General features: G+C 67.8%; 11 non-coding genes across 11 annotated transcripts; all 11 read right to left on the bottom strand.

The window, feature by feature from the left end:
- Positions 1-1,103: 1,103 nt before the first annotated feature.
- LOC129395106 (5S ribosomal RNA) lies at positions 1,104-1,222 on the bottom strand. Its single transcript, XR_008622592.1, has one exon. It is a non-coding gene; the product is annotated as a 5S ribosomal RNA (ribosomal RNA).
- Positions 1,223-3,345: 2,123 nt separating this feature from the next.
- LOC134730027 (5S ribosomal RNA) lies at positions 3,346-3,464 on the bottom strand. Its single transcript, XR_010111611.1, has one exon. It is a non-coding gene; the product is annotated as a 5S ribosomal RNA (ribosomal RNA).
- A 2,123-nt stretch (positions 3,465-5,587) lies between these two features.
- LOC129395104 (5S ribosomal RNA) lies at positions 5,588-5,706 on the bottom strand. Its single transcript, XR_008622589.1, has one exon. It is a non-coding gene; the product is annotated as a 5S ribosomal RNA (ribosomal RNA).
- Positions 5,707-7,829: 2,123 nt separating this feature from the next.
- On the bottom strand, positions 7,830-7,948 carry LOC134730025 (5S ribosomal RNA). Its single transcript, XR_010111608.1, has one exon. It is a non-coding gene; the product is annotated as a 5S ribosomal RNA (ribosomal RNA).
- Positions 7,949-10,071: 2,123 nt separating this feature from the next.
- LOC129395102 (5S ribosomal RNA) lies at positions 10,072-10,190 on the bottom strand. The gene has a single exon (XR_008622588.1). It is a non-coding gene; the product is annotated as a 5S ribosomal RNA (ribosomal RNA).
- Positions 10,191-12,313: 2,123 nt separating this feature from the next.
- LOC129395100 (5S ribosomal RNA) lies at positions 12,314-12,432 on the bottom strand. Its single transcript, XR_008622587.1, has one exon. It is a non-coding gene; the product is annotated as a 5S ribosomal RNA (ribosomal RNA).
- Positions 12,433-14,555: 2,123 nt separating this feature from the next.
- Positions 14,556-14,674, bottom strand: LOC129395098 (5S ribosomal RNA). The gene has a single exon (XR_008622584.1). It is a non-coding gene; the product is annotated as a 5S ribosomal RNA (ribosomal RNA).
- Positions 14,675-16,797: 2,123 nt separating this feature from the next.
- On the bottom strand, positions 16,798-16,916 carry LOC129395136 (5S ribosomal RNA). The gene has a single exon (XR_008622631.2). It is a non-coding gene; the product is annotated as a 5S ribosomal RNA (ribosomal RNA).
- A 2,123-nt stretch (positions 16,917-19,039) lies between these two features.
- LOC129395097 (5S ribosomal RNA) lies at positions 19,040-19,158 on the bottom strand. Its single transcript, XR_008622583.1, has one exon. It is a non-coding gene; the product is annotated as a 5S ribosomal RNA (ribosomal RNA).
- Positions 19,159-21,281: 2,123 nt separating this feature from the next.
- LOC129395096 (5S ribosomal RNA) lies at positions 21,282-21,400 on the bottom strand. The gene has a single exon (XR_008622582.1). It is a non-coding gene; the product is annotated as a 5S ribosomal RNA (ribosomal RNA).
- Positions 21,401-23,523: 2,123 nt separating this feature from the next.
- Positions 23,524-23,642, bottom strand: LOC129395095 (5S ribosomal RNA). The gene has a single exon (XR_008622581.1). It is a non-coding gene; the product is annotated as a 5S ribosomal RNA (ribosomal RNA).
- Between the last annotated feature and the right edge of the window lie 2,071 nt (positions 23,643-25,713).

Genomic DNA, 25,713 nt, shown 5'->3' with positions numbered 1-25,713 from the left:
GGCTTGGGCTGCGCCAGAACACGCGGGCCAGGCGGTCCGTGCGAGAGGAGCAACGGAGCGCGGAGACGGGCTTTTTCTTGGATGAATTGCTTGCTTTGGAGGTGGGTTTCGTAGGCTCCTGCCTTTCTTGGCACCTCCCTGTGCTCTGGGTGCCTTGCGGCGGGCCCCGAGATTTGCAGAGCGTGCCCGCCCGTTTGGCGGGAGCCGTGGCCCCGGGCGGGCCCGGAGGCCTGGGTCTCCGGCGTGTCCTCGGGACTGGAGTCGTCGACACGAAGTGGGGGGCATTGGGAATCCCGGGTGCACAGGGACTGTTTTCCTGGTGGCTGGCGAAGCAATGCCCTTCCCCCGGGTAAAGCAGCCCATGCGTTCTGGAGCCGAGGTCTTGGCTGGCGTCTGTGGTTCCCGCTGCCCCTGCCCGCCCCTTCCCCCGGTTTGGAAGGGTGCAACGACGGCGCCCGACGGGTGAATGGAATCGCCTGGGCGTTCCGGGAGCGGGAAGGTACCGCGAACGGCAGGGAACCCGCGGCTGCGCCTTTGGGGTCCGGCCCGCTGCCCTCCCAGGCTGGAGCCGGGCTCCTGGCGGGGCGGCGGCGAGGCGGAAGCGGTGGGATGCTGCTGCCCGGCGTGCAGTAGGGGCGGAGCCCCAGGAGGAGGACCCCGGCTGCGGCTGCGGCGGGGGTGTAGGTGGGCGGTAAAGGGGGAGCAGAGTCAGGGGAGGTTGGCAAGCATGGCGACTGTAGGGGGAAGGGAGGCAGCGGGGAAGCCAAAAGAGCCTACAGCAGGCCGGGCGGGCGCGGTGGCTCCCGCCTGTAATCCCAGCACTCTGGGAGGCCGAGGCGGGTGGATCACGAGGTCAGGAGCTCGAGACCATCCCGGCTGACAGGGTGAAACCCCGTCTCTAGGAAAAATAGAAAAAATTAGCCGGGCGTGGTGGCGGGCGCCTGTAGGCCCAGCTACTCGGGAGGCTGAGGCCGGGGAATGGCGTGAGCCCGGGAGGCGGAGCTTGCAGTGAGCCGAGATGGCGCCACTGCACTCCAGCCTGGGCGACAGAGCGAGACTCCGTCTGGAAGAAAAGGAAAGAAAAAGCAAAAAGCCAAAGAAAAAGCCTACAGCACCCGGTATTCCCAGGCGGTCTCCCATCCAAGTACTAACCAGGCCCGACCCTGCTTAGCTTCCGAGATCAGACGAGATCGGGCGCGTTCAGGGTGGTATGGCCGTAGACGCCGAAGGAGGCGCCTGGCTGCCCCAAGAGCCCGGCCCGGCCCGGCCGTGCCCGCCGGATTGCGGCCGTCACCGCCAGCCCGGGGCCGCGGGGCTCGGATCGGGGACCCCCGAGCCGCTGGCCCGCGGCCTTCCCCCCGGCTCCCGCGCTCCCGAGCTTCCACCACATCGGGCCCGCTCGGAGCAGGGAGTGCTCCGAGGCGTCAGGGCCCAGGGCCCACGATCCTGGGACGCCCTCCGGTCCTCCGCCCTGTCGCGGAGGCAGCGTTCTGGATCCCTCGCCGCACAGGGGCTCCTGCGAGGCCCCCTCTTGCCCCACCCACCCAGAGCCGTCAGGGCTGGCCCAAGGCGAACAGCCGGCGCAGCGGCGCGGGGCCTTTCTCTCACAACGCCCCCACCACGGTCGCTTGTCCCGACCAAGACCCGGCCGGGGGGCAAGAGGGCGTGGGGTGTAGCCGGTCGGGGGGTGGCCCTGTTTTGCCCCGCGCTGGCACTAGAGGCGGCGGCCTGATCTCGGGTGAGAGGGCCTGAGAGAAACCCAGACACACCCCACCACCACCAGGAGCAAATCCACTCCCCCACACAGAGACAACACGCGGGCGCGCTCGCACGCGCTCGCGCGGACACACACACACAGACACACACACAGACACAGACACACACGCACGCACACGCACGCGCGCGCACGCACACACACACGCGGCTTGGAGGAGAGCAAGGACGAGATGGATGGAGAGATAGAAACTGAGGGAGGGAGAGAGACAGCGATCGAGAGAGACAGGCGAGGGCGAGAGGGAAGGAGACAGACAGAGAGGCTGAGAAAGAGAGAGGGACAGAGAAAGAGAGAGAGAGAGAGACAGAGAGACAGAGGGAAAACGACAGAAGTAGCGCGAGGTCCAGGGGGAAACCTAGAAGAGAGAGGCGGAGGGAGCTAGAGAGCGAGAGCGATAGAGCCTTAGAGAGGAAGCGCCCGGCTCCGTTAGGCAGCGCCCTCTTGAGCAGGCCGGGGCAGGGTGGAGGGGGCTTGGGCTGCGCCAGAGCACGCGGGCCAGGCGGTCCGTGCGAGAGGAGCAACGGAGCGCGGAGACGGGCTTTTTCTTGGATGAATTGCTTGCTTTGGAGGTGGGTTTCGTAGGCTCCTGCCTTTCTTGGCACCTCCCTGTGCTCTGGGTGCCTTGCGGCGGGCCCCGAGATTTGCAGAGCGTGCCCGCCCGTTTGGCGGGAGCCGTGGCCCCGGGCGGGCCCGGAGGCCTGGGTCTCCGGCGTGTCCTCGGGACTGGAGTCGTCGACACGAAGTGGGGGGCATTGGGAATCCCGGGTGCACAGGGACTGTTTTCCTGGTGGCTGGCGAAGCAATGCCCTTCCCCCGGGTAAAGCAGCCCATGCGTTCTGGAGCCGAGGTCTTGGCTGGCGTCTGTGGTTCCCGCTGCCCCTGCCCGCCCCTTCCCCCGGTTTGGAAGGGTGCGACGACGGCGCCCGACGGGTGAATGGAATCGCCTGGGCGTTCCGGGAGCGGGAAGGTACCGCGAACGGCAGGGAACCCGCGGCTGCGCCTTTGGGGTCCGGCCCGCTGCCCTCCCAGGCTGGAGCCGGGCTCCTGGCGGGGCGGCGGCGAGGCGGAAGCGGTGGGATGCTGCTGCCCGGCGTGCAGTAGGGGCGGAGCCCCAGGAGGAGGACCCCGGCTGCGGCTGCGGCGGGGGTGTAGGTGGGCGGTAAAGGGGGAGCAGAGTCAGGGGAGGTTGGCAAGCATGGCGACTGTAGGGGGAAGGGAGGCAGCGGGGAAGCCAAAAGAGCCTACAGCAGGCCGGGCGGGCGCGGTGGCTCCCGCCTGTAATCCCAGCACTCTGGGAGGCCGAGGCGGGTGGATCACGAGGTCAGGAGCTCGAGACCATCCCGGCTGACAGGGTGAAACCCCGTCTCTAGGAAAAATAGAAAAAATTAGCCGGGCGTGGTGGCGGGCGCCTGTAGGCCCAGCTACTCGGGAGGCTGAGGCCGGGGAATGGCGTGAGCCCGGGAGGCGGAGCTTGCAGTGAGCCGAGATGGCGCCACTGCACTCCAGCCTGGGCGACAGAGCGAGACTCCGTCTGGAAGAAAAGGAAAGAAAAAGCAAAAAGCCAAAGAAAAAGCCTACAGCACCCAGTATTCCCAGGCGGTCTCCCATCCAAGTACTAACCAGGCCCGACCCTGCTTAGCTTCCGAGATCAGACGAGATCGGGCGCGTTCAGGGTGGTATGGCCGTAGACGCCGAAGGAGGCGCCTGGCTGCCCCAAGAGCCCGGCCCGGCCCGGCCGTGCCCGCCGGATTGCGGCCGTCACCGCCAGCCCGGGGCCGCGGGGCTCGGATCGGGGACCCCCGAGCCGCTGGCCCGCGGCCTTCCCCCCGGCTCCCGCGCTCCCGAGCTTCCACCACATCGGGCCCGCTCGGAGCAGGGAGTGCTCCGAGGCGTCAGGGCCCAGGGCCCACGATCCTGGGACGCCCTCCGGTCCTCCGCCCTGTCGCGGAGGCAGCGTTCTGGATCCCTCGCCGCACAGGGGCTCCTGCGAGGCCCCCTCTTGCCCCACCCACCCAGAGCCGTCAGGGCTGGCCCAAGGCGAACAGCCGGCCCAGCCGCGCGGGGCCTTTCTCTCACAACGCCCCCACCACGGTCGCTTGTCCCGACCAAGACCCGGCCGGGGGGCAAGAGGGCGTGGGGTGTAGCCGGTCGGGGGGTGGCCCTGTTTTGCCCCGCGCTGGCACTAGAGGCGGCGGCCTGATCTCGGGTGAGAGGGCCTGAGAGAAACCCAGACACACCCCACCACCACCAGGAGCAAATCCACTCCCCCACACAGAGACAACACGCGGGCGCGCTCGCACGCGCTCGCGCGGACACACACACACAGACACACACACAGACACAGACACACACGCACGCACACGCACGCGCGCGCACGCACACACACACGCGGCTTGGAGGAGAGCAAGGACGAGATGGATGGAGAGATAGAAACTGAGGGAGGGAGAGAGACAGCGATCGAGAGAGACAGGCGAGGGCGAGAGGGAAGGAGACAGACAGAGAGGCTGAGAAAGAGAGAGGGACAGAGAAAGAGAGAGAGAGAGAGACAGAGAGACAGAGGGAAAACGACAGAAGTAGCGCGAGGTCCAGGGGGAAACCTAGAAGAGAGAGGCGGAGGGAGCTAGAGAGCGAGAGCGATAGAGCCTTAGAGAGGAAGCGCCCGGCTCCGTTAGGCAGCGCCCTCTTGAGCAGGCCGGGGCAGGGTGGAGGGGGCTTGGGCTGCGCCAGAACACGCGGGCCAGGCGGTCCGTGCGAGAGGAGCAACGGAGCGCGGAGACGGGCTTTTTCTTGGATGAATTGCTTGCTTTGGAGGTGGGTTTCGTAGGCTCCTGCCTTTCTTGGCACCTCCCTGTGCTCTGGGTGCCTTGCGGCGGGCCCCGAGATTTGCAGAGCGTGCCCGCCCGTTTGGCGGGAGCCGTGGCCCCGGGCGGGCCCGGAGGCCTGGGTCTCCGGCGTGTCCTCGGGACTGGAGTCGTCGACACGAAGTGGGGGGCATTGGGAATCCCGGGTGCACAGGGACTGTTTTCCTGGTGGCTGGCGAAGCAATGCCCTTCCCCCGGGTAAAGCAGCCCATGCGTTCTGGAGCCGAGGTCTTGGCTGGCGTCTGTGGTTCCCGCTGCCCCTGCCCGCCCCTTCCCCCGGTTTGGAAGGGTGCAACGACGGCGCCCGACGGGTGAATGGAATCGCCTGGGCGTTCCGGGAGCGGGAAGGTACCGCGAACGGCAGGGAACCCGCGGCTGCGCCTTTGGGGTCCGGCCCGCTGCCCTCCCAGGCTGGAGCCGGGCTCCTGGCGGGGCGGCGGCGAGGCGGAAGCGGTGGGATGCTGCTGCCCGGCGTGCAGTAGGGGCGGAGCCCCAGGAGGAGGACCCCGGCTGCGGCTGCGGCGGGGGTGTAGGTGGGCGGTAAAGGGGGAGCAGAGTCAGGGGAGGTTGGCAAGCATGGCGACTGTAGGGGGAAGGGAGGCAGCGGGGAAGCCAAAAGAGCCTACAGCAGGCCGGGCGGGCGCGGTGGCTCCCGCCTGTAATCCCAGCACTCTGGGAGGCCGAGGCGGGTGGATCACGAGGTCAGGAGCTCGAGACCATCCCGGCTGACAGGGTGAAACCCCGTCTCTAGGAAAAATAGAAAAAATTAGCCGGGCGTGGTGGCGGGCGCCTGTAGGCCCAGCTACTCGGGAGGCTGAGGCCGGGGAATGGCGTGAGCCCGGGAGGCGGAGCTTGCAGTGAGCCGAGATGGCGCCACTGCACTCCAGCCTGGGCGACAGAGCGAGACTCCGTCTGGAAGAAAAGGAAAGAAAAAGCAAAAAGCCAAAGAAAAAGCCTACAGCACCCGGTATTCCCAGGCGGTCTCCCATCCAAGTACTAACCAGGCCCGACCCTGCTTAGCTTCCGAGATCAGACGAGATCGGGCGCGTTCAGGGTGGTATGGCCGTAGACGCCGAAGGAGGCGCCTGGCTGCCCCAAGAGCCCGGCCCGGCCCGGCCGTGCCCGCCGGATTGCGGCCGTCACCGCCAGCCCGGGGCCGCGGGGCTCGGATCGGGGACCCCCGAGCCGCTGGCCCGCGGCCTTCCCCCCGGCTCCCGCGCTCCCGAGCTTCCACCACATCGGGCCCGCTCGGAGCAGGGAGTGCTCCGAGGCGTCAGGGCCCAGGGCCCACGATCCTGGGACGCCCTCCGGTCCTCCGCCCTGTCGCGGAGGCAGCGTTCTGGATCCCTCGCCGCACAGGGGCTCCTGCGAGGCCCCCTCTTGCCCCACCCACCCAGAGCCGTCAGGGCTGGCCCAAGGCGAACAGCCGGCCCAGCCGCGCGGGGCCTTTCTCTCACAGCGCCCCCACCACGGTCGCTTGTCCCGACCAAGACCCGGCCGGGGGGCAAGAGGGCGTGGGGTGTAGCCGGTCGGGGGGTGGCCCTGTTTTGCCCCGCGCTGGCACTAGAGGCGGCGGCCTGATCTCGGGTGAGAGGGCCTGAGAGAAACCCAGACACACCCCACCACCACCAGGAGCAAATCCACTCCCCCACACAGAGACAACACGCGGGCGCGCTCGCACGCGCTCGCGCGGACACACACACACAGACACACACACAGACACAGACACACACGCACGCACACGCACGCGCGCGCACGCACACACACACGCGGCTTGGAGGAGAGCAAGGACGAGATGGATGGAGAGATAGAAACTGAGGGAGGGAGAGAGACAGCGATCGAGAGAGACAGGCGAGGGCGAGAGGGAAGGAGACAGACAGAGAGGCTGAGAAAGAGAGAGGGACAGAGAAAGAGAGAGAGAGAGAGACAGAGAGACAGAGGGAAAACGACAGAAGTAGCGCGAGGTCCAGGGGGAAACCTAGAAGAGAGAGGCGGAGGGAGCTAGAGAGCGAGAGCGATAGAGCCTTAGAGAGGAAGCGCCCGGCTCCGTTAGGCAGCGCCCTCTTGAGCAGGCCGGGGCAGGGTGGAGGGGGCTTGGGCTGCGCCAGAGCACGCGGGCCAGGCGGTCCGTGCGAGAGGAGCAACGGAGCGCGGAGACGGGCTTTTTCTTGGATGAATTGCTTGCTTTGGAGGTGGGTTTCGTAGGCTCCTGCCTTTCTTGGCACCTCCCTGTGCTCTGGGTGCCTTGCGGCGGGCCCCGAGATTTGCAGAGCGTGCCCGCCCGTTTGGCGGGAGCCGTGGCCCCGGGCGGGCCCGGAGGCCTGGGTCTCCGGCGTGTCCTCGGGACTGGAGTCGTCGACACGAAGTGGGGGGCATTGGGAATCCCGGGTGCACAGGGACTGTTTTCCTGGTGGCTGGCGAAGCAATGCCCTTCCCCCGGGTAAAGCAGCCCATGCGTTCTGGAGCCGAGGTCTTGGCTGGCGTCTGTGGTTCCCGCTGCCCCTGCCCGCCCCTTCCCCCGGTTTGGAAGGGTGCGACGACGGCGCCCGACGGGTGAATGGAATCGCCTGGGCGTTCCGGGAGCGGGAAGGTACCGCGAACGGCAGGGAACCCGCGGCTGCGCCTTTGGGGTCCGGCCCGCTGCCCTCCCAGGCTGGAGCCGGGCTCCTGGCGGGGCGGCGGCGAGGCGGAAGCGGTGGGATGCTGCTGCCCGGCGTGCAGTAGGGGCGGAGCCCCAGGAGGAGGACCCCGGCTGCGGCTGCGGCGGGGGTGTAGGTGGGCGGTAAAGGGGGAGCAGAGTCAGGGGAGGTTGGCAAGCATGGCGACTGTAGGGGGAAGGGAGGCAGCGGGGAAGCCAAAAGAGCCTACAGCAGGCCGGGCGGGCGCGGTGGCTCCCGCCTGTAATCCCAGCACTCTGGGAGGCCGAGGCGGGTGGATCACGAGGTCAGGAGCTCGAGACCATCCCGGCTGACAGGGTGAAACCCCGTCTCTAGGAAAAATAGAAAAAATTAGCCGGGCGTGGTGGCGGGCGCCTGTAGGCCCAGCTACTCGGGAGGCTGAGGCCGGGGAATGGCGTGAGCCCGGGAGGCGGAGCTTGCAGTGAGCCGAGATGGCGCCACTGCACTCCAGCCTGGGCGACAGAGCGAGACTCCGTCTGGAAGAAAAGGAAAGAAAAAGCAAAAAGCCAAAGAAAAAGCCTACAGCACCCAGTATTCCCAGGCGGTCTCCCATCCAAGTACTAACCAGGCCCGACCCTGCTTAGCTTCCGAGATCAGACGAGATCGGGCGCGTTCAGGGTGGTATGGCCGTAGACGCCGAAGGAGGCGCCTGGCTGCCCCAAGAGCCCGGCCCGGCCCGGCCGTGCCCGCCGGATTGCGGCCGTCACCGCCAGCCCGGGGCCGCGGGGCTCGGATCGGGGACCCCCGAGCCGCTGGCCCGCGGCCTTCCCCCCGGCTCCCGCGCTCCCGAGCTTCCACCACATCGGGCCCGCTCGGAGCAGGGAGTGCTCCGAGGCGTCAGGGCCCAGGGCCCACGATCCTGGGACGCCCTCCGGTCCTCCGCCCTGTCGCGGAGGCAGCGTTCTGGATCCCTCGCCGCACAGGGGCTCCTGCGAGGCCCCCTCTTGCCCCACCCACCCAGAGCCGTCAGGGCTGGCCCAAGGCGAACAGCCGGCCCAGCCGCGCGGGGCCTTTCTCTCACAACGCCCCCACCACGGTCGCTTGTCCCGACCAAGACCCGGCCGGGGGGCAAGAGGGCGTGGGGTGTAGCCGGTCGGGGGGTGGCCCTGTTTTGCCCCGCGCTGGCACTAGAGGCGGCGGCCTGATCTCGGGTGAGAGGGCCTGAGAGAAACCCAGACACACCCCACCACCACCAGGAGCAAATCCACTCCCCCACACAGAGACAACACGCGGGCGCGCTCGCACGCGCTCGCGCGGACACACACACACAGACACACACACAGACACAGACACACACGCACGCACACGCACGCGCGCGCACGCACACACACACGCGGCTTGGAGGAGAGCAAGGACGAGATGGATGGAGAGATAGAAACTGAGGGAGGGAGAGAGACAGCGATCGAGAGAGACAGGCGAGGGCGAGAGGGAAGGAGACAGACAGAGAGGCTGAGAAAGAGAGAGGGACAGAGAAAGAGAGAGAGAGAGAGACAGAGAGACAGAGGGAAAACGACAGAAGTAGCGCGAGGTCCAGGGGGAAACCTAGAAGAGAGAGGCGGAGGGAGCTAGAGAGCGAGAGCGATAGAGCCTTAGAGAGGAAGCGCCCGGCTCCGTTAGGCAGCGCCCTCTTGAGCAGGCCGGGGCAGGGTGGAGGGGGCTTGGGCTGCGCCAGAACACGCGGGCCAGGCGGTCCGTGCGAGAGGAGCAACGGAGCGCGGAGACGGGCTTTTTCTTGGATGAATTGCTTGCTTTGGAGGTGGGTTTCGTAGGCTCCTGCCTTTCTTGGCACCTCCCTGTGCTCTGGGTGCCTTGCGGCGGGCCCCGAGATTTGCAGAGCGTGCCCGCCCGTTTGGCGGGAGCCGTGGCCCCGGGCGGGCCCGGAGGCCTGGGTCTCCGGCGTGTCCTCGGGACTGGAGTCGTCGACACGAAGTGGGGGGCATTGGGAATCCCGGGTGCACAGGGACTGTTTTCCTGGTGGCTGGCGAAGCAATGCCCTTCCCCCGGGTAAAGCAGCCCATGCGTTCTGGAGCCGAGGTCTTGGCTGGCGTCTGTGGTTCCCGCTGCCCCTGCCCGCCCCTTCCCCCGGTTTGGAAGGGTGCAACGACGGCGCCCGACGGGTGAATGGAATCGCCTGGGCGTTCCGGGAGCGGGAAGGTACCGCGAACGGCAGGGAACCCGCGGCTGCGCCTTTGGGGTCCGGCCCGCTGCCCTCCCAGGCTGGAGCCGGGCTCCTGGCGGGGCGGCGGCGAGGCGGAAGCGGTGGGATGCTGCTGCCCGGCGTGCAGTAGGGGCGGAGCCCCAGGAGGAGGACCCCGGCTGCGGCTGCGGCGGGGGTGTAGGTGGGCGGTAAAGGGGGAGCAGAGTCAGGGGAGGTTGGCAAGCATGGCGACTGTAGGGGGAAGGGAGGCAGCGGGGAAGCCAAAAGAGCCTACAGCAGGCCGGGCGGGCGCGGTGGCTCCCGCCTGTAATCCCAGCACTCTGGGAGGCCGAGGCGGGTGGATCACGAGGTCAGGAGCTCGAGACCATCCCGGCTGACAGGGTGAAACCCCGTCTCTAGGAAAAATAGAAAAAATTAGCCGGGCGTGGTGGCGGGCGCCTGTAGGCCCAGCTACTCGGGAGGCTGAGGCCGGGGAATGGCGTGAGCCCGGGAGGCGGAGCTTGCAGTGAGCCGAGATGGCGCCACTGCACTCCAGCCTGGGCGACAGAGCGAGACTCCGTCTGGAAGAAAAGGAAAGAAAAAGCAAAAAGCCAAAGAAAAAGCCTACAGCACCCGGTATTCCCAGGCGGTCTCCCATCCAAGTACTAACCAGGCCCGACCCTGCTTAGCTTCCGAGATCAGACGAGATCGGGCGCGTTCAGGGTGGTATGGCCGTAGACGCCGAAGGAGGCGCCTGGCTGCCCCAAGAGCCCGGCCCGGCCCGGCCGTGCCCGCCGGATTGCGGCCGTCACCGCCAGCCCGGGGCCGCGGGGCTCGGATCGGGGACCCCCGAGCCGCTGGCCCGCGGCCTTCCCCCCGGCTCCCGCGCTCCCGAGCTTCCACCACATCGGGCCCGCTCGGAGCAGGGAGTGCTCCGAGGCGTCAGGGCCCAGGGCCCACGATCCTGGGACGCCCTCCGGTCCTCCGCCCTGTCGCGGAGGCAGCGTTCTGGATCCCTCGCCGCACAGGGGCTCCTGCGAGGCCCCCTCTTGCCCCACCCACCCAGAGCCGTCAGGGCTGGCCCAAGGCGAACAGCCGGCCCAGCCGCGCGGGGCCTTTCTCTCACAGCGCCCCCACCACGGTCGCTTGTCCCGACCAAGACCCGGCCGGGGGGCAAGAGGGCGTGGGGTGTAGCCGGTCGGGGGGTGGCCCTGTTTTGCCCCGCGCTGGCACTAGAGGCGGCGGCCTGATCTCGGGTGAGAGGGCCTGAGAGAAACCCAGACACACCCCACCACCACCAGGAGCAAATCCACTCCCCCACACAGAGACAACACGCGGGCGCGCTCGCACGCGCTCGCGCGGACACACACACACAGACACACACACAGACACAGACACACACGCACGCACACGCACGCGCGCGCACGCACACACACACGCGGCTTGGAGGAGAGCAAGGACGAGATGGATGGAGAGATAGAAACTGAGGGAGGGAGAGAGACAGCGATCGAGAGAGACAGGCGAGGGCGAGAGGGAAGGAGACAGACAGAGAGGCTGAGAAAGAGAGAGGGACAGAGAAAGAGAGAGAGAGAGAGACAGAGAGACAGAGGGAAAACGACAGAAGTAGCGCGAGGTCCAGGGGGAAACCTAGAAGAGAGAGGCGGAGGGAGCTAGAGAGCGAGAGCGATAGAGCCTTAGAGAGGAAGCGCCCGGCTCCGTTAGGCAGCGCCCTCTTGAGCAGGCCGGGGCAGGGTGGAGGGGGCTTGGGCTGCGCCAGAGCACGCGGGCCAGGCGGTCCGTGCGAGAGGAGCAACGGAGCGCGGAGACGGGCTTTTTCTTGGATGAATTGCTTGCTTTGGAGGTGGGTTTCGTAGGCTCCTGCCTTTCTTGGCACCTCCCTGTGCTCTGGGTGCCTTGCGGCGGGCCCCGAGATTTGCAGAGCGTGCCCGCCCGTTTGGCGGGAGCCGTGGCCCCGGGCGGGCCCGGAGGCCTGGGTCTCCGGCGTGTCCTCGGGACTGGAGTCGTCGACACGAAGTGGGGGGCATTGGGAATCCCGGGTGCACAGGGACTGTTTTCCTGGTGGCTGGCGAAGCAATGCCCTTCCCCCGGGTAAAGCAGCCCATGCGTTCTGGAGCCGAGGTCTTGGCTGGCGTCTGTGGTTCCCGCTGCCCCTGCCCGCCCCTTCCCCCGGTTTGGAAGGGTGCGACGACGGCGCCCGACGGGTGAATGGAATCGCCTGGGCGTTCCGGGAGCGGGAAGGTACCGCGAACGGCAGGGAACCCGCGGCTGCGCCTTTGGGGTCCGGCCCGCTGCCCTCCCAGGCTGGAGCCGGGCTCCTGGCGGGGCGGCGGCGAGGCGGAAGCGGTGGGATGCTGCTGCCCGGCGTGCAGTAGGGGCGGAGCCCCAGGAGGAGGACCCCGGCTGCGGCTGCGGCGGGGGTGTAGGTGGGCGGTAAAGGGGGAGCAGAGTCAGGGGAGGTTGGCAAGCATGGCGACTGTAGGGGGAAGGGAGGCAGCGGGGAAGCCAAAAGAGCCTACAGCAGGCCGGGCGGGCGCGGTGGCTCCCGCCTGTAATCCCAGCACTCTGGGAGGCCGAGGCGGGTGGATCACGAGGTCAGGAGCTCGAGACCATCCCGGCTGACAGGGTGAAACCCCGTCTCTAGGAAAAATAGAAAAAATTAGCCGGGCGTGGTGGCGGGCGCCTGTAGGCCCAGCTACTCGGGAGGCTGAGGCCGGGGAATGGCGTGAGCCCGGGAGGCGGAGCTTGCAGTGAGCCGAGATGGCGCCACTGCACTCCAGCCTGGGCGACAGAGCGAGACTCCGTCTGGAAGAAAAGGAAAGAAAAAGCAAAAAGCCAAAGAAAAAGCCTACAGCACCCGGTATTCCCAGGCGGTCTCCCATCCAAGTACTAACCAGGCCCGACCCTGCTTAGCTTCCGAGATCAGACGAGATCGGGCGCGTTCAGGGTGGTATGGCCGTAGACGCCGAAGGAGGCGCCTGGCTGCCCCAAGAGCCCGGCCCGGCCCGGCCGTGCCCGCCGGATTGCGGCCGTCACCGCCAGCCCGGGGCCGCGGGGCTCGGATCGGGGACCCCCGAGCCGCTGGCCCGCGGCCTTCCCCCCGGCTCCCGCGCTCCCGAGCTTCCACCACATCGGGCCCGCTCGGAGCAGGGAGTGCTCCGAGGCGTCAGGGCCCAGGGCCCACGATCCTGGGACGCCCTCCGGTCCTCCGCCCTGTCGCGGAGGCAGCGTTCTGGATCCCTCGCCGCACAGGGGCTCCTGCGAGGCCCCCTCTTGCCCCACCCACCCAGAGCCGTCAGGGCTGGCCCAAGGCGAACAGCCGGCCCAGCCGCGCGGGGCCTTTCTCTCACAACGCCCCCACCACGGTCGCTTGTCCCGACCAAGACCCGGCCGGGGGGCAAGAGGGCGTGGGGTGTAGCCGGTCGGGGGGTGGCCCTGTTTTGCCCCGCGCTGGCACTAGAGGCGGCGGCCTGATCTCGGGTGAGAGGGCCTGAGAGAAACCCAGACACACCCCACCACCACCAGGAGCAAATCCACTCCCCCACACAGAGACAACACGCGGGCGCGCTCGCACGCGCTCGCGCGGACACACACACACAGACACACACACAGACACAGACACACACGCACGCACACGCACGCGCGCGCACGCACACACACACGCGGCTTGGAGGAGAGCAAGGACGAGATGGATGGAGAGATAGAAACTGAGGGAGGGAGAGAGACAGCGATCGAGAGAGACAGGCGAGGGCGAGAGGGAAGGAGACAGACAGAGAGGCTGAGAAAGAGAGAGGGACAGAGAAAGAGAGAGAGAGAGAGACAGAGAGACAGAGGGAAAACGACAGAAGTAGCGCGAGGTCCAGGGGGAAACCTAGAAGAGAGAGGCGGAGGGAGCTAGAGAGCGAGAGCGATAGAGCCTTAGAGAGGAAGCGCCCGGCTCCGTTAGGCAGCGCCCTCTTGAGCAGGCCGGGGCAGGGTGGAGGGGGCTTGGGCTGCGCCAGAACACGCGGGCCAGGCGGTCCGTGCGAGAGGAGCAACGGAGCGCGGAGACGGGCTTTTTCTTGGATGAATTGCTTTCTTTGGAGGTGGGTTTCGTAGGCTCCTGCCTTTCTTGGCACCTCCCTGTGCTCTGGGTGCCTTGCGGCGGGCCCCGAGATTTGCAGAGCGTGCCCGCCCGTTTGGCGGGAGCCGTGGCCCCGGGCGGGCCCGGAGGCCTGGGTCTCCGGCGTGTCCTCGGGACTGGAGTCGTCGACACGAAGTGGGGGGCATTGGGAATCCCGGGTGCACAGGGACTGTTTTCCTGGTGGCTGGCGAAGCAATGCCCTTCCCCCGGGTAAAGCAGCCCATGCGTTCTGGAGCCGAGGTCTTGGCTGGCGTCTGTGGTTCCCGCTGCCCCTGCCCGCCCCTTCCCCCGGTTTGGAAGGGTGCGACGACGGCGCCCGACGGGTGAATGGAATCGCCTGGGCGTTCCGGGAGCGGGAAGGTACCGCGAACGGCAGGGAACCCGCGGCTGCGCCTTTGGGGTCCGGCCCGCTGCCCTCCCAGGCTGGAGCCGGGCTCCTGGCGGGGCGGCGGCGAGGCGGAAGCGGTGGGATGCTGCTGCCCGGCGTGCAGTAGAGGCGGAGCCCCAGGAGGAGGACCCCGGCTGCGGCTGCGGCGGGGGTGTAGGTGGGCGGTAAAGGGGGAGCAGAGTCAGGGGAGGTTGGCAAGCATGGCGACTGTAGGGGGAAGGGAGGCAGCGGGGAAGCCAAAAGAGCCTACAGCAGGCCGGGCGGGCGCGGTGGCTCCCGCCTGTAATCCCAGCACTCTGGGAGGCCGAGGCGGGTGGATCACGAGGTCAGGAGCTCGAGACCATCCCGGCTGACAGGGTGAAACCCCGTCTCTAGGAAAAATAGAAAAAATTAGCCGGGCGTGGTGGCGGGCGCCTGTAGGCCCAGCTACTCGGGAGGCTGAGGCCGGGGAATGGCGTGAGCCCGGGAGGCGGAGCTTGCAGTGAGCCGAGATGGCGCCACTGCACTCCAGCCTGGGCGACAGAGCGAGACTCCGTCTGGAAGAAAAGGAAAGAAAAAGCAAAAAGCCAAAGAAAAAGCCTACAGCACCCGGTATTCCCAGGCGGTCTCCCATCCAAGTACTAACCAGGCCCGACCCTGCTTAGCTTCCGAGATCAGACGAGATCGGGCGCGTTCAGGGTGGTATGGCCGTAGACGCCGAAGGAGGCGCCTGGCTGCCCCAAGAGCCCGGCCCGGCCCGGCCGTGCCCGCCGGATTGCGGCCGTCACCGCCAGCCCGGGGCCGCGGGGCTCGGATCGGGGACCCCCGAGCCGCTGGCCCGCGGCCTTCCCCCCGGCTCCCGCGCTCCCGAGCTTCCACCACATCGGGCCCGCTCGGAGCAGGGAGTGCTCCGAGGCGTCAGGGCCCAGGGCCCACGATCCTGGGACGCCCTCCGGTCCTCCGCCCTGTCGCGGAGGCAGCGTTCTGGATCCCTCGCCGCACAGGGGCTCCTGCGAGGCCCCCTCTTGCCCCACCCACCCAGAGCCGTCAGGGCTGGCCGAAGGCGAACAGCCGGCCCAGCCGCGCGGGGCCTTTCTCTCACAACGCCCCCACCACGGTCGCTTGTCCCGACCGAGACCCGGCCGGGGGGCAAGAGGGCGTGGGGTGTAGCCGGTCGGGGGGTGGCCCTGTTTTGCCCCGCGCTGGCACTAGAGGCGGCGGCCTGATCTCGGGTGAGAGGGCCTGAGAGAAACCCAGACACACCCCACCACCACCAGGAGCAAATCCACTCCCCCACACAGAGACAACACGCGGGCGCGCTCGCACGCGCTCGCGCGGACACACACACACAGACACACACACAGACACAGACACACACGCACGCACACGCACGCGCGCGCACGCACACACACACGCGGCTTGGAGGAGAGCAAGGACGAGATGGATGGAGAGATAGAAACTGAGGGAGGGAGAGAGACAGCGATCGAGAGAGACAGGCGAGGGCGAGAGGGAAGGAGACAGACAGAGAGGCTGAGAAAGAGAGAGGGACAGAGAAAGAGAGAGAGAGAGAGACAGAGAGACAGAGGGAAAACGACAGAAGTAGCGCGAGGTCCAGGGGGAAACCTAGAAGAGAGAGGCGGAGGGAGCTAGAGAGCGAGAGCGATAGAGCCTTAGAGAGGAAGCGCCCGGCTCCGTTAGGCAGCGCCCTCTTGAGCAGGCCGGGGCAGGGTGGAGGGGGCTTGGGCTGCGCCAGAGCACGCGGGCCAGGCGGTCCGTGCGAGAGGAGCAACGGAGCGCGGAGACGGGCTTTTTCTTGGATGAATTGCTTGCTTTGGAGGTGGGTTTCGTAGGCTCCTGCCTTTCTTGGCACCTCCCTGTGCTCTGGGTGCCTTGCGGCGGGCCCCGAGATTTGCAGAGCGTGCCCGCCCGTTTGGCGGGAGCCGTGGCCCCGGGCGGGCCCGGAGGCCTGGGTCTCCGGCGTGTCCTCGGGACTGGAGTCGTCGACACGAAGTGGGGGGCATTGGGAATCCCGGGTGCACAGGGACTGTTTTCCTGGTGGCTGGCGAAGCAATGCCCTTCCCCCGGGTAAAGCAGCCCATGCGTTCTGGAGCCGAGGTCTTGGCTGGCGTCTGTGGTTCCCGCTGCCCCTGCCCGCCCCTTCCCCCGGTTTGGAAGGGTGCGACGACGGCGCCCGACGGGTGAATGGAATCGCCTGGGCGTTCCGGGAGCGGGAAGGTACCGCGAACGGCAGGGAACCCGCGGCTGCGCCTTTGGGGTCCGGCCCGCTGCCCTCCCAGGCTGGAGCCGGGCTCCTGGCGGGGCGGCGGCGAGGCGGAAGCGGTGGGATGCTGCTGCCCGGCGTGCAGTAGGGGCGGAGCCCCAGGAGGAGGACCCCGGCTGCGGCTGCGGCGGGGGTGTAGGTGGGCGGTAAAGGGGGAGCAGAGTCAGGGGAGGTTGGCAAGCATGGCGACTGTAGGGGGAAGGGAGGCAGCGGGGAAGCCAAAAGAGCCTACAGCAGGCCGGGCGGGCGCGGTGGCTCCCGCCTGTAATCCCAGCACTCTGGGAGGCCGAGGCGGGTGGATCACGAGGTCAGGAGCTCGAGACCATCCCGGCTGACAGGGTGAAACCCCGTCTCTAGGAAAAATAGAAAAAATTAGCCGGGCGTGGTGGCGGGCGCCTGTAGGCCCAGCTACTCGGGAGGCTGAGGCCGGGGAATGGCGTGAGCCCGGGAGGCGGAGCTTGCAGTGAGCCGAGATGGCGCCACTGCACTCCAGCCTGGGCGACAGAGCGAGACTCCGTCTGGAAGAAAAGGAAAGAAAAAGCAAAAAGCCAAAGAAAAAGCCTACAGCACCCGGTATTCCCAGGCGGTCTCCCATCCAAGTACTAACCAGGCCCGACCCTGCTTAGCTTCCGAGATCAGACGAGATCGGGCGCGTTCAGGGTGGTATGGCCGTAGACGCCGAAGGAGGCGCCTGGCTGCCCCAAGAGCCCGGCCCGGCCCGGCCGTGCCCGCCGGATTGCGGCCGTCACCGCCAGCCCGGGGCCGCGGGGCTCGGATCGGGGACCCCCGAGCCGCTGGCCCGCGGCCTTCCCCCCGGCTCCCGCGCTCCCGAGCTTCCACCACATCGGGCCCGCTCGGAGCAGGGAGTGCTCCGAGGCATCAGGGCCCAGGGCCCACGATCCTGGGACGCCCTCCGGTCCTCCGCCCTGTCGCGGAGGCAGCGTTCTGGATCCCTCGCCGCACAGGGGCTCCTGCGAGGCCCCCTCTTGCCCCACCCACCCAGAGCCGTCAGGGCTGGCCCAAGGCGAACAGCCGGCGCAGCGGCGCGGGGCCTTTCTCTCACAACGCCCCCACCACGGTCGCTTGTCCCGACCAAGACCCGGCCGGGGGGCAAGAGGGCGTGGGGTGTAGCCGGTCGGGGGGTGGCCCTGTTTTGCCCCGCGCTGGCACTAGAGGCGGCGGCCTGATCTCGGGTGAGAGGGCCTGAGAGAAACCCAGACACACCCCACCACCACCAGGAGCAAATCCACTCCCCCACACAGAGACAACACGCGGGCGCGCTCGCACGCGCTCGCGCGGACACACACACACAGACACACACACAGACACAGACACACACGCACGCACACGCACGCGCGCGCACGCACACACACACGCGGCTTGGAGGAGAGCAAGGACGAGATGGATGGAGAGATAGAAACTGAGGGAGGGAGAGAGACAGCGATCGAGAGAGACAGGCGAGGGCGAGAGGGAAGGAGACAGACAGAGAGGCTGAGAAAGAGAGAGGGACAGAGAAAGAGAGAGAGAGAGAGACAGAGAGACAGAGGGAAAACGACAGAAGTAGCGCGAGGTCCAGGGGGAAACCTAGAAGAGAGAGGCGGAGGGAGCTAGAGAGCGAGAGCGATAGAGCCTTAGAGAGGAAGCGCCCGGCTCCGTTAGGCAGCGCCCTCTTGAGCAGGCCGGGGCAGGGTGGAGGGGGCTTGGGCTGCGCCAGAACACGCGGGCCAGGCGGTCCGTGCGAGAGGAGCAACGGAGCGCGGAGACGGGCTTTTTCTTGGATGAATTGCTTGCTTTGGAGGTGGGTTTCGTAGGCTCCTGCCTTTCTTGGCACCTCCCTGTGCTCTGGGTGCCTTGCGGCGGGCCCCGAGATTTGCAGAGCGTGCCCGCCCGTTTGGCGGGAGCCGTGGCCCCGGGCGGGCCCGGAGGCCTGGGTCTCCGGCGTGTCCTCGGGACTGGAGTCGTCGACACGAAGTGGGGGGCATTGGGAATCCCGGGTGCACAGGGACTGTTTTCCTGGTGGCTGGCGAAGCAATGCCCTTCCCCCGGGTAAAGCAGCCCATGCGTTCTGGAGCCGAGGTCTTGGCTGGCGTCTGTGGTTCCCGCTGCCCCTGCCCGCCCCTTCCCCCGGTTTGGAAGGGTGCGACGACGGCGCCCGACGGGTGAATGGAATCGCCTGGGCGTTCCGGGAGCGGGAAGGTACCGCGAACGGCAGGGAACCCGCGGCTGCGCCTTTGGGGTCCGGCCCGCTGCCCTCCCAGGCTGGAGCCGGGCTCCTGGCGGGGCGGCGGCGAGGCGGAAGCGGTGGGATGCTGCTGCCCGGCGTGCAGTAGGGGCGGAGCCCCAGGAGGAGGACCCCGGCTGCGGCTGCGGCGGGGGTGTAGGTGGGCGGTAAAGGGGGAGCAGAGTCAGGGGAGGTTGGCAAGCATGGCGACTGTAGGGGGAAGGGAGGCAGCGGGGAAGCCAAAAGAGCCTACAGCAGGCCGGGCGGGCGCGGTGGCTCCCGCCTGTAATCCCAGCACTCTGGGAGGCCGAGGCGGGTGGATCACGAGGTCAGGAGCTCGAGACCATCCCGGCTGACAGGGTGAAACCCCGTCTCTAGGAAAAATAGAAAAAATTAGCCGGGCGTGGTGGCGGGCGCCTGTAGGCCCAGCTACTCGGGAGGCTGAGGCCGGGGAATGGCGTGAGCCCGGGAGGCGGAGCTTGCAGTGAGCCGAGATGGCGCCACTGCACTCCAGCCTGGGCGACAGAGCGAGACTCCGTCTGGAAGAAAAGGAAAGAAAAAGCAAAAAGCCAAAGAAAAAGCCTACAGCACCCGGTATTCCCAGGCGGTCTCCCATCCAAGTACTAACCAGGCCCGACCCTGCTTAGCTTCCGAGATCAGACGAGATCGGGCGCGTTCAGGGTGGTATGGCCGTAGACGCCGAAGGAGGCGCCTGGCTGCCCCAAGAGCCCGGCCCGGCCCGGCCGTGCCCGCCGGATTGCGGCCGTCACCGCCAGCCCGGGGCCGCGGGGCTCGGATCGGGGACCCCCGAGCCGCTGGCCCGCGGCCTTCCCCCCGGCTCCCGCGCTCCCGAGCTTCCACCACATCGGGCCCGCTCGGAGCAGGGAGTGCTCCGAGGCGTCAGGGCCCAGGGCCCACGATCCTGGGACGCCCTCCGGTCCTCCGCCCTGTCGCGGAGGCAGCGTTCTGGATCCCTCGCCGCACAGGGGCTCCTGCGAGGCCCCCTCTTGCCCCACCCACCCAGAGCCGTCAGGGCTGGCCCAAGGCGAACAGCCGGCCCAGCCGCGCGGGGCCTTTCTCTCACAACGCCCCCACCACGGTCGCTTGTCCCGACCAAGACCCGGCCGGGGGGCAAGAGGGCGTGGGGTGTAGCCGGTCGGGGGGTGGCCCTGTTTTGCCCCGCGCTGGCACTAGAGGCGGCGGCCTGATCTCGGGTGAGAGGGCCTGAGAGAAACCCAGACACACCCCACCACCACCAGGAGCAAATCCACTCCCCCACACAGAGACAACACGCGGGCGCGCTCGCACGCGCTCGCGCGGACACACACACACAGACACACACACAGACACAGACACACACGCACGCACACGCACGCGCGCGCACGCACACACACACGCGGCTTGGAGGAGAGCAAGGACGAGATGGATGGAGAGATAGAAACTGAGGGAGGGAGAGAGACAGCGATCGAGAGAGACAGGCGAGGGCGAGAGGGAAGGAGACAGACAGAGAGGCTGAGAAAGAGAGAGGGACAGAGAAAGAGAGAGAGAGAGAGACAGAGAGACAGAGGGAAAACGACAGAAGTAGCGCGAGGTCCAGGGGGAAACCTAGAAGAGAGAGGCGGAGGGAGCTAGAGAGCGAGAGCGATAGAGCCTTAGAGAGGAAGCGCCCGGCTCCGTTAGGCAGCGCCCTCTTGAGCAGGCCGGGGCAGGGTGGAGGGGGCTTGGGCTGCGCCAGAACACGCGGGCCAGGCGGTCCGTGCGAGAGGAGCAACGGAGCGCGGAGACGGGCTTTTTCTTGGATGAATTGCTTGCTTTGGAGGTGGGTTTCGTAGGCTCCTGCCTTTCTTGGCACCTCCCTGTGCTCTGGGTGCCTTGCGGCGGGCCCCGAGATTTGCAGAGCGTGCCCGCCCGTTTGGCGGGAGCCGTGGCCCCGGGCGGGCCCGGAGGCCTGGGTCTCCGGCGTGTCCTCGGGACTGGAGTCGTCGACACGAAGTGGGGGGCATTGGGAATCCCGGGTGCACAGGGACTGTTTTCCTGGTGGCTGGCGAAGCAATGCCCTTCCCCCGGGTAAAGCAGCCCATGCGTTCTGGAGCCGAGGTCTTGGCTGGCGTCTGTGGTTCCCGCTGCCCCTGCCCGCCCCTTCCCCCGGTTTGGAAGGGTGCGACGACGGCGCCCGACGGGTGAATGGAATCGCCTGGGCGTTCCGGGAGCGGGAAGGTACCGCGAACGGCAGGGAACCCGCGGCTGCGCCTTTGGGGTCCGGCCCGCTGCCCTCCCAGGCTGGAGCCGGGCTCCTGGCGGGGCGGCGGCGAGGCGGAAGCGGTGGGATGCTGCTGCCCGGCGTGCAGTAGGGGCGGAGCCCCAGGAGGAGGACCCCGGCTGCGGCTGCGGCGGGGGTGTAGGTGGGCGGTAAAGGGGGAGCAGAGTCAGGGGAGGTTGGCAAGCATGGCGACTGTAGGGGGAAGGGAGGCAGCGGGGAAGCCAAAAGAGCCTACAGCAGGCCGGGCGGGCGCGGTGGCTCCCGCCTGTAATCCCAGCACTCTGGGAGGCCGAGGCGGGTGGATCACGAGGTCAGGAGCTCGAGACCATCCCGGCTGACAGGGTGAAACCCCGTCTCTAGGAAAAATAGAAAAAATTAGCCGGGCGTGGTGGCGGGCGCCTGTAGGCCCAGCTACTCGGGAGGCTGAGGCCGGGGAATGGCGTGAGCCCGGGAGGCGGAGCTTGCAGTGAGCCGAGATGGCGCCACTGCACTCCAGCCTGGGCGACAGAGCGAGACTCCGTCTGGAAGAAAAGGAAAGAAAAAGCAAAAAGCCAAAGAAAAAGCCTACAGCACCCGGTATTCCCAGGCGGTCTCCCATCCAAGTACTAACCAGGCCCGACCCTGCTTAGCTTCCGAGATCAGACGAGATCGGGCGCGTTCAGGGTGGTATGGCCGTAGACGCCGAAGGAGGCGCCTGGCTGCCCCAAGAGCCCGGCCCGGCCCGGCCGTGCCCGCCGGATTGCGGCCGTCACCGCCAGCCCGGGGCCGCGGGGCTCGGATCGGGGACCCCCGAGCCGCTGGCCCGCGGCCTTCCCCCCGGCTCCCGCGCTCCCGAGCTTCCACCACATCGGGCCCGCTCGGAGCAGGGAGTGCTCCGAGGCGTCAGGGCCCAGGGCCCACGATCCTGGGACGCCCTCCGGTCCTCCGCCCTGTCGCGGAGGCAGCGTTCTGGATCCCTCGCCGCACAGGGGCTCCTGCGAGGCCCCCTCTTGCCCCACCCACCCAGAGCCGTCAGGGCTGGCCCAAGGCGAACAGCCGGCCCAGCCGCGCGGGGCCTTTCTCTCACAACGCCCCCACCACGGTCGCTTGTCCCGACCAAGACCCGGCCGGGGGGCAAGAGGGCGTGGGGTGTAGCCGGTCGGGGGGTGGCCCTGTTTTGCCCCGCGCTGGCACTAGAGGCGGCGGCCTGATCTCGGGTGAGAGGGCCTGAGAGAAACCCAGACACACCCCACCACCACCAGGAGCAAATCCACTCCCCCACACAGAGACAACACGCGGGCGCGCTCGCACGCGCTCGCGCGGACACACACACACAGACACACACACAGACACAGACACACACGCACGCACACGCACGCGCGCGCACGCACACACACACGCGGCTTGGAGGAGAGCAAGGACGAGATGGATGGAGAGATAGAAACTGAGGGAGGGAGAGAGACAGCGATCGAGAGAGACAGGCGAGGGCGAGAGGGAAGGAGACAGACAGAGAGGCTGAGAAAGAGAGAGGGACAGAGAAAGAGAGAGAGAGAGAGACAGAGAGACAGAGGGAAAACGACAGAAGTAGCGCGAGGTCCAGGGGGAAACCTAGAAGAGAGAGGCGGAGGGAGCTAGAGAGCGAGAGCGATAGAGCCTTAGAGAGGAAGCGCCCGGCTCCGTTAGGCAGCGCCCTCTTGAGCAGGCCGGGGCAGGGTGGAGGGGGCTTGGGCTGCGCCAGAACACGCGGGCCAGGCGGTCCGTGCGAGAGGAGCAACGGAGCGCGGAGACGGGCTTTTTCTTGGATGAATTGCTTGCTTTGGAGGTGGGTTTCGTAGGCTCCTGCCTTTCTTGGCACCTCCCTGTGCTCTGGGTGCCTTGCGGCGGGCCCCGAGATTTGCAGAGCGTGCCCGCCCGTTTGGCGGGAGCCGTGGCCCCGGGCGGGCCCGGAGGCCTGGGTCTCCGGCGTGTCCTCGGGACTGGAGTCGTCGACACGAAGTGGGGGGCATTGGGAATCCCGGGTGCACAGGGACTGTTTTCCTGGTGGCTGGCGAAGCAATGCCCTTCCCCCGGGTAAAGCAGCCCATGCGTTCTGGAGCCGAGGTCTTGGCTGGCGTCTGTGGTTCCCGCTGCCCCTGCCCGCCCCTTCCCCCGGTTTGGAAGGGTGCGACGACGGCGCCCGACGGGTGAATGGAATCGCCTGGGCGTTCCGGGAGCGGGAAGGTACCGCGAACGGCAGGGAACCCGCGGCTGCGCCTTTGGGGTCCGGCCCGCTGCCCTCCCAGGCTGGAGCCGGGCTCCTGGCGGGGCGGCGGCGAGGCGGAAGCGGTGGGATGCTGCTGCCCGGCGTGCAGTAGGGGCGGAGCCCCAGGAGGAGGACCCCGGCTGCGGCTGCGGCGGGGGTGTAGGTGGGCGGTAAAGGGGGAGCAGAGTCAGGGGAGGTTGGCAAGCATGGCGACTGTAGGGGGAAGGGAGGCAGCGGGGAAGCCAAAAGAGCCTACAGCAGGCCGGGCGGGCGCGGTGGCTCCCGCCTGTAATCCCAGCACTCTGGGAGGCCGAGGCGGGTGGATCACGAGGTCAGGAGCTCGAGACCATCCCGGCTGACAGGGTGAAACCCCGTCTCTAGGAAAAATAGAAAAAATTAGCCGGGCGTGGTGGCGGGCGCCTGTAGGCCCAGCTACTCGGGAGGCTGAGGCCGGGGAATGGCGTGAGCCCGGGAGGCGGAGCTTGCAGTGAGCCGAGATGGCGCCACTGCACTCCAGCCTGGGCGACAGAGCGAGACTCCGTCTGGAAGAAAAGGAAAGAAAAAGCAAAAAGCCAAAGAAAAAGCCTACAGCACCCGGTATTCCCAGGCGGTCTCCCATCCAAGTACTAACCAGGCCCGACCCTGCTTAGCTTCCGAGATCAGACGAGATCGGGCGCGTTCAGGGTGGTATGGCCGTAGACGCCGAAGGAGGCGCCTGGCTGCCCCAAGAGCCCGGCCCGGCCCGGCCGTGCCCGCCGGATTGCGGCCGTCACCGCCAGCCCGGGGCCGCGGGGCTCGGATCGGGGACCCCCGAGCCGCTGGCCCGCGGCCTTCCCCCCGGCTCCCGCGCTCCCGAGCTTCCACCACATCGGGCCCGCTCGGAGCAGGGAGTGCTCCGAGGCGTCAGGGCCCAGGGCCCACGATCCTGGGACGCCCTCCGGTCCTCCGCCCTGTTGCGGAGGCAGCGTTCTGGATCCCTCGCCGCACAGGGGCTCCTGCGAGGCCCCCTCTTGCCCCACCCACCCAGAGCCGTCAGGGCTGGCCCAAGGCGAACAGCCGGCCCAGCCGCGCGGGGCCTTTCTCTCACAACGCCCCCACCACGGTCGCTTGTCCCGACCAAGACCCGGCCGGGGGGCAAGAGGGCGTGGGGTGTAGCCGGTCGGGGGGTGGCCCTGTTTTGCCCCGCGCTGGCACTAGAGGCGGCGGCCTGATCTCGGGTGAGAGGGCCTGAGAGAAACCCAGACACACCCCACCACCACCAGGAGCAAATCCACTCCCCCACACAGAGACAACACGCGGGCGTGCTCGCACGCGCTCGCGCGGACACACACACACAGACACACACACAGACACAGACACACACGCACGCACACGCACGCGCGCGCACGCACACACACACGCGGCTTGGAGGAGAGCAAGGACGAGATGGATGGAGAGATAGAAACTGAGGGAGGGAGAGAGACAGCGATCGAGAGAGACAGGCGAGGGCGAGAGGGAAGGAGACAGACAGAGAGGCTGAGAAAGAGAGAGGGACAGAGAAAGAGAGAGAGAGAGAGACAGAGAGACAGAGGGAAAACGACAGAAGTAGCGCGAGGTCCAGGGGGAAACCTAGAAGAGAGAGGCGGAGGGAGCTAGAGAGCGAGAGCGATAGAGCCTTAGAGAGAAGCGCCCGGCTCCGTTAGGCAGCGCCCTCTTGAGCAGGCCGGGGCAGGGTGGAGGGGGCTTGGGCTGCGCCAGAACACGCGGGCCAGGCGGTCCGTGCGAGAGGAGCAACGGAGCGCGGAGACGGGCTTTTTCTTGGATGAATTGCTTGCTTTGGAGGTGGGTTTCGTAGGCTCCTGCCTTTCTTGGCACCTCCCTGTGCTCTGGGTGCCTTGCGGCGGGCCCCGAGATTTGCAGAGCGTGCCCGCCCGTTTGGCGGGAGCCGTGGCCCCGGGCGGGCCCGGAGGCCTGGGTCTCCGGCGTGTCCTCGGGACTGGAGTCGTCGACACGAAGTGGGGGGCATTGGGAATCCCGGGTGCACAGGGACTGTTTTCCTGGTGGCTGGCGAAGCAATGCCCTTCCCCCGGGTAAAGCAGCCCATGCGTTCTGGAGCCGAGGTCTTGGCTGGCGTCTGTGGTTCCCGCTGCCCCTGCCCGCCCCTTCCCCCGGTTTGGAAGGGTGCGACGACGGCGCCCGACGGGTGAATGGAATCGCCTGGGCGTTCCGGGAGCGGGAAGGTACCGCGAACGGCAGGGAACCCGCGGCTGCGCCTTTGGGGTCCGGCCCGCTGCCCTCCCAGGCTGGAGCCGGGCTCCTGGCGGGGCGGCGGCGAGGCGGAAGCGGTGGGATGCTGCTGCCCGGCGTGCAGTAGGGGCGGAGCCCCAGGAGGAGGACCCCGGCTGCGGCTGCGGCGGGGGTGTAGGTGGGCGGTAAAGGGGGAGCAGAGTCAGGGGAGGTTGGCAAGCATGGCGACTGTAGGGGGAAGGGAGGCAGCGGGGAAGCCAAAAGAGCCTACAGCAGGCCGGGCGGGCGCGGTGGCTCCCGCCTGTAATCCCAGCACTCTGGGAGGCCGAGGCGGGTGGATCACGAGGTCAGGAGCTCGAGACCATCCCGGCTGACAGGGTGAAACCCCGTCTCTAGGAAAAATAGAAAAAATTAGCCGGGCGTGGTGGCGGGCGCCTGTAGGCCCAGCTACTCGGGAGGCTGAGGCCGGGGAATGGCGTGAGCCCGGGAGGCGGAGCTTGCAGTGAGCCGAGATGGCGCCACTGCACTCCAGCCTGGGCGACAGAG

The sequence above is a fragment of the Pan paniscus genome, chromosome 1 (assembly GCF_029289425.2).
Source record: "Pan paniscus chromosome 1, NHGRI_mPanPan1-v2.0_pri, whole genome shotgun sequence".
NCBI lineage: Eukaryota > Metazoa > Chordata > Mammalia > Primates > Hominidae > Pan > Pan paniscus.
This window is presented reverse-complemented; position numbering and strand designations above follow the sequence as displayed.